Source organism: Ananas comosus, unplaced genomic scaffold, assembly GCF_001540865.1.
Source record: "Ananas comosus cultivar F153 unplaced genomic scaffold, ASM154086v1, whole genome shotgun sequence".
NCBI classification, from domain to species: domain Eukaryota; kingdom Viridiplantae; phylum Streptophyta; class Magnoliopsida; order Poales; family Bromeliaceae; genus Ananas; species Ananas comosus.
Window position 1 is genome coordinate 1 of NW_017891818.1, and position 6583 is coordinate 6583.

At 43.8% G+C, this 6583-nt stretch overlaps 1 long non-coding RNA gene across 2 annotated transcripts; it reads right to left on the reverse strand.

The window, feature by feature from the left end:
* Positions 1-4194: 4194 nt before the first annotated feature.
* Positions 4195-5454, reverse strand: LOC109705170. Of its 2 annotated transcripts, none has more exons than XR_002214653.1 (3): positions 5434-5454; positions 5262-5317; positions 4195-4228 (listed from the first exon to the last, which is right to left on the reverse strand). It is a non-coding gene; the product is annotated as an uncharacterized LOC109705170 (long non-coding RNA). The 2 variants fall into 2 exon arrangements; XR_002214654.1 differs by having other exon boundaries at positions 4211-4228; positions 5262-5314; positions 5434-5449.
* Positions 5455-6583: the final 1129 nt, after the last annotated feature.

Sequence of the window (6583 nt, forward strand, 5' to 3'; positions counted from 1 at the left end):
AAAAACACCCCTGCAGTTCGAACTGTTCGAAAACTGCCAAAGTGTACCGGTACACGGGAAAGTGTACCGGTACAAATCCCACGAAAATGCATACCCGAGGCTCGGGTTTGAAATTCGGCACAAGTGTACCGGTACAGCCATCAAAAGTGTACGGGTACAAAATGTGTACCGGTACAACCATCGACATGTCACCGGTTTCACCATGTGCAGAATGCAATCCGAGGGTAGGCTAAGTACAACTCTTTGGTGACCTTAGCGCTACATAAAAATACTACAATTCTCGGGATATGAGCCATAGGTCGGAACACTGTCTACGACCCTCCAGAAATTCTGGAATAAACTCAAAACACAAATCAAACACTCGAACCTTGCTATTTGCGAAAGTCCAGTGTGTTACACACCATGAGAGGAGGTTGAAGCTTTTACCTCAAGCTTGACCATGGTTTTGATCTCTAAAGAAGCAAAAGAAAAGCTTCAAATACTCTAAAGGTTCTATAAAAACCATCTTTACTCTAATCCAAACCCAAGTTTGGAATTTAACATGAGAAGGAGCAAAGCTTGCCTCTAAGCTTGCTCCTTTCTTGCTTCAATGAGGAAGAAGATGGATTTGCTTCACTCCCTTGGCTTCTTCTTCACCTTTTTCTCCTTTTTCTCCTCTTCTTTTTCCTTCTTTTCCTTGTCTTCTTTTTCTCCTTCTTTGTCTTCTAGAGAGAGAAAGAGAGGAGAGAGTGGGAGGGGGTGAGAAATGAGCGAAATACCTCATTTGTTCCCATACATATCTCTATGGGTTGCAAAATTGCAGCTAAACCCCTCAACTTTTACTCTTCGACACTGCCTGGACTGGGCAGTTCGTGCAGGCGGGGACCGGTCGCTCCATCAGGGACCGGTTCCCGAAGCTTGTCCAAGCGCAGCCAGAGCTGCTGCGCGATGCGACCGGTCTCTCTCTGGGGGGACCGGTCTCTGGGGGACCGGTCTCTCAGGCAGGGACCGGTTCCCGAGAGCTGATCCTCCAGGACTAAGCCGATTTTTCGGCTTGGCTCAGTTTTCACGCATTCGGGGACCGGTCTCTCCCACCAGGGACCGATCCCCGAGAGCTCAAAAACTGCAGTTTGCAGATTTTGATTCTTTGGCTCTCGAAAACCTCCCATAACTCACTTTTACTCATTTTAACACTTTCGGACTTTCCGAAGTGTACCATCCTCGCACTTTGGTCAATTTGACTAAAGTTCGATACTTATTCTCCGAATTTTCGGTATATTACAGCCTTCCCCGGTAGATGGGATGGATCCCTCGGGGGCATTTCCAAATGCTAATCCCGGCAGATGGGACATGTGAGATGTGAGTTGGGGGTGAACATGATGAACCCTGGAAAGATTAGGTAAAAGCCGAGTAAAAAGAGGAATGAACATGCATGCATCAGATTCATGTATTTGATTATCTATCTATCTATTGACAGTTGTTTTGCAGGCATTGTATTAGTAATTGCATTATATGGTTTGATATCTACTTTTATTGAAATACATATGCCTGAAATAGACCTAATGGGAGAATCGGCGCGGTCGGCGGCCGAACCCGCTACGAACTTCTAGTTCTCATTACCACTAACCCTGCAGATCCGTACACGAGCGGGGCGGCGGAGGATCGAGGCATGGGTATCGCGCCATAGATAGCGGCCCTCGGTGTATAGGCATACCCTACATTTTGTGTACTCAACTTTTGTATGTTGAACTAGTGATGTAAAAGAGTAAAACCCTATGTTTTGGTTAAAGGCAAATTGTCGTGTAAATGAATGTAAATGTAATGGTTTACTTGTGTTTGATACAAATGTAATCAAATGACTTATATGCTGAATGCTTAGATAGTTTCGATGCTTTCACTTGTGGTTGTTGTTGTTTGCCCTCGTGCAAACCTTGTATATCTTGCAATTTCCCTGTTGAATTGCTTGTAATATACATGTTGTTGGAGCCTTGGGCGGATAGGGGAGGTGCTGTCCGTTCGGCATCTGTTACGTGCTCGAATCCAACCAAATTGGCGGAGCTCGGGGCGTGACACATTATGAGATGGTTGAGAACCTATGAACCCTATGTACATGAGATGTGAAATGAAAACCTAGTTGAGGCAAAGAACAGTATGACACAATGACATGTAGATCGAGTGGCATTAGAAAATGCAATGATGAACACTAGAGTTAGTGTATGGCATGAATATGAACTTGAATGCTAGAGCATTTGAACACTAGAGTTATTGTGTGACATTTAGAGAACAAGAGGGCATTAATGAATATTGAATGCTAGAGTTGAGAACAAAGAACATGTAGTGTAAATGACACTAAAGAAAGTAGAAAATGCAAGTGCATATGAGAGATTGGCATTATGACATAACAACCTTAGAGCTAAGGGTCATGAATGCATTGTTTCCTTATAGTTAAGGAATGGATTGAACTTACATCCTTATAGTTAAGGATTGGATCATACTCGCCTTAAGTCCTTGCTCGGAGGGTGGTAGCTCCCCCTCGAGCGATGAGCTCCGGAGTTGTCATCACTGGGTTGGTGCTGTTCCCTAGAGGACGGTCCCGTCGGGTCGTAGTAGTCTCCCCGACAATTGGGATTATGAGTTGGTGAGTTGCTTGGGGGCGAAACCTACGGGTTAGCTATGAGAATGAGTAATGAGATTGAGATCTTGCATTCATCATGAATATCTGTTGAGCATAATCATTGATTATTATTTGTGTAGGCATATTAGCTACATTGTTTAGTCTGGTTACTACCGCTCTTTATTCTTCTATTATGCCTGAGTTAGACCTAGTGGGAAAGTCGGCGAGGTTGGGGCCGAACCCACTAGGAACTTCGTTGTAGTTCGCACCCCACTATTTCCACAGAGACGGGACCGAGCGAGCAGGCGGACGACCGCGGTAAAGGTATCACGCCGTAGACAGTGACCACCCAAGTCAGGTTTCATATTTTGTAGTTGCGTACCTTTGTTACATCATCTTTTGTATTTGATGATTAGAGATGTTAAGGTAATGAATGTAAGTATTCTCTTTTGAGGAAATGTTATGTAAAAAGAAATGATGAAAAACAGTGTAAATGGTTAAAAGTTAATCATTCTACTTGTATGGTTGTATAGTTTAGTATTCTTTCACTATGGCTGTTGCTTACCCTCGTGTAAGCCATTATGTATGTTTCCGCTTGTGCATTCTCTTTGTTTGAATTGTACATGTGTTGAGCCTTGGGCGGACAGAGGAGGTGCTGTCCGTTCGGCGTCTGTTCGACGTGCCTGGATCGGCCAAAACGGATCGGGCCCGGGGCGTGACAGATATAGTGGTATCAGAGCCTAAAGTGAAAGAATAAGAATGGACCTAGAGACCCATAGGATTGGAAAACCTTAAGGATCTAGGGAACGTGAGCGACGTTGGATCAAAGTTAGCGAAAGCATGTGATTGGGTCAAGTAGGGATGTCTCTAATGTGATTAGGGACTAAGTTTGAATTGATGTTTGTTCTCTACTCCTTGTGTTGTGTCGGGCGGCCGACGACATAATGCTTTGGAGTGAGGATGGATACATAAGTTTGCTTTCGCCGGATTGGATATGGTTGAGTAGTGTTGGTCATGTAGCTAATGTGAGTTGCTTCATTTCAGGAAGCAATGGTTCGTGGTGGACCTCGAACAAGGTCGATGCCAGAGGAGCCTGTCTGCCACCACGAATGACGCACCTCGCACGGGGAATTTTTATCTTTTGGTTCTCCCGTGGGGTAGTATTCATGATGTAGATTAAAGTATGTGTATATATGGTTATCAGGTATTGCGGATCCATGTCACGCCCGAGTACCAGCGGAAGCATATCCGGTACGTGTACAGACCCGCCATACACCTGCAGTATATAAGGCGTCTACGAAGAAAGCAAGTCGATAGGAAGTAAAACAAAGAGAGTCCTATCCTGATATCAGAGCAATGTACAAGTCGATATACTATCAGTAAAAGAACAAAGGAAAATACAATCCAAAATCTCGACAGAAGAGAAGTATCACAACTGTAGTTCACGGTCCAAGTAGTACATATACATCACGAGTATACAAAAATAGGATAGATACAATGGTGGTTTCTCTATACAAAGGGACATCACCCTCGGTCGTAGCCCGAGTAGCAAGGTGATCGACTAGCATGCTCCTAGCAATGTCTAGCTAGACGCGACTCCCTTGCCACGATCCCTAGCCTCTCCTGTAGATGGCTCTGTAAAAACAACCACCAAAAGGGCGTGAGAACTATTAACAATAGTTCCCAGTGGGTAAGCCGCCAGCCTCGGCGAATTACACCACTAGGCTCATGATGTACTGAAAGTAAGTAAAAGCGATAAGTGCATGATATAGAAATATGCAGTGCTAACCGGTAACAGGCATGTATTCAACATGTAAACATGATTTCTGCAGTAATGAATCAACTGAATAATAGAAGTATCGAAACTACTATAAACATGAACATAAACATAATCACAGAAGTGTAAATACTACTGTACACTACAACTGGTACTCATTCATTACTATCATTATCATTTTCACTTTCATTTTCATTCACTAGGACCTACTCAAGGTAGTCCAGCTTGCGCCGCGCCTAATGGCCCCGTGGTAGTATACACTCCCCACGGCAATCCACTTCGGCACCCAATCCCGCACGGGCGAGCAACTGTCGCGTAGGCCAACTCCGGAGTGCCGGCTTGTAGGGAGCTACCCTCACAAGCGTGTGCGAATGAGCACGATGGCAAGCAAGCAAGGTCCACTATCCACATGTCTCAATTTTCATATTTTCATTTGCAAAGTTCTGAACCCTCGATCCTCTGATCGGAATGTCAATACACAATTAGTAACAAAAGCTAGTATCCACTAGACTGTAAACATGTAAGGGTAAAGCTAAATCACATAGCATTATAATCTTTCCACTAGTATGGCACTATCCACATTGTCATGAGCATGTCATAGTTCTCTACCCATTCAACTGTATTGAACATGAATAGAAATACTTTCATGTATATATGTTCTCTATATCATAGAAACATAATAAACTGATCTCCTGTTTGTTCTACTGAACTAGACAAGAATACCTTAATGCATGAGTACTTTTATGCATGAACGCTCATTTCACATATGATAAACGTCATGTTGATGAATTCCGAGCCCTTTAACAATCACATAGGCATATAATTAAACCATGTCTATAATACATATAGAACATAGAAGAGCTTCACTTGCTCTGGTTAGGTCAAACCCACCTAGTACTATGCTCCCAATAATCACAAGAAGTCGAAAAAAGTCGGCTCCAACCCTGCTGAAAACAAACATTAACACCGCGTCAAAATAACGACCGGAATATCCGATTTCGGCCTAAATTACACTTAGTACTGAGTAACCCCTTAAATCCCTGTTTTGGGACTAGTGTAATACCTCAAAATAAGTCTCCAAGAGCTCTCACAAGTCAACTAACGATGATCCAAGGCTCGATCGCATTCACGCTGCGAACAAAATCGAAACGGCATCAAACTCATCATATAATAGCAATCATGGTCGGAATCTTACAATTTCGGCTTCCGAACTGAAATTCTTACTTACCTTAGGGTAGAACAACTTCCAAACCAGCTTCAACGAGTACACGTTCAGCTCAACGAGGCTCGAAGACCAATTCCATTTAGCATAGAAATGAACTTAAACATAATTTACAACAAGTAGAAAGAGCATAGGGGCCATTTCGCCCCATTTCCACGAAGCCAAACCCACCGATGACAACGAAACTCCTCGTGCGCTCCAACGAGGGTGTCCTCTAGTCTCCTAGTACCCTAGAGGTACAAGAGCATGAGTCATACGAGCCGAACGAACAAAGCTAAGCTCAAACATTAAGCTTCTCTAGCTAGGTTGGAGAAAACTCACCGAAAGCTAACGAATCTCTCTCGATCTCAAAAAGGGAGTTAGATTCCTTCAAATCCAACCTAAATCAAAGTTCTAAACCAATCAATTTGGTTCTAGAAGTTACAAATCAAAAATCCCCATTTTTAGCCCTAAAACTCAAAATCTAGGGTTTGATCTAGTAACATCCAACAAAATCCGAATCTAGAGGAGAGAACAAGTGGATTACCTCTTAGAAGCTTCAATCTAAGCTCTAAAAGCTCTAAGTCCCAAGATCTTCCCTCCACAAGGCTCCAATCCCAAGCTCTTGGCTTCAACCATGGAGAGAAAGCACCAAAAAGGGAAAAAGAGAGAGATTAATCCAAGAAAAACCCAAAAGAGAGGGACCAAACCCAAAGAAATGAAGGGGAGGGTGCCCTACCTTCTACTCCCTGTGCTGTGAGCTCAGGAGGTGCTCTAAGGGGCGTGGGTGCTAAATAGATTAGGCACAAACGCGGAAAACCCCCCGCAGTTCATACAGTTCGGATTCTGCCAAAGTGTACCGGTACACGGGAAAGTGTACCGGTACACATCCTACGAAAATGCGAACCTGAGGCTCGGGTTCGAAATTTGCCACAAGTGTACCGGTACAACCATCAAGCGTGTACCGGTACAAAATGTGTACCGGTACGACCATCAAGGGTGTACCGGTACA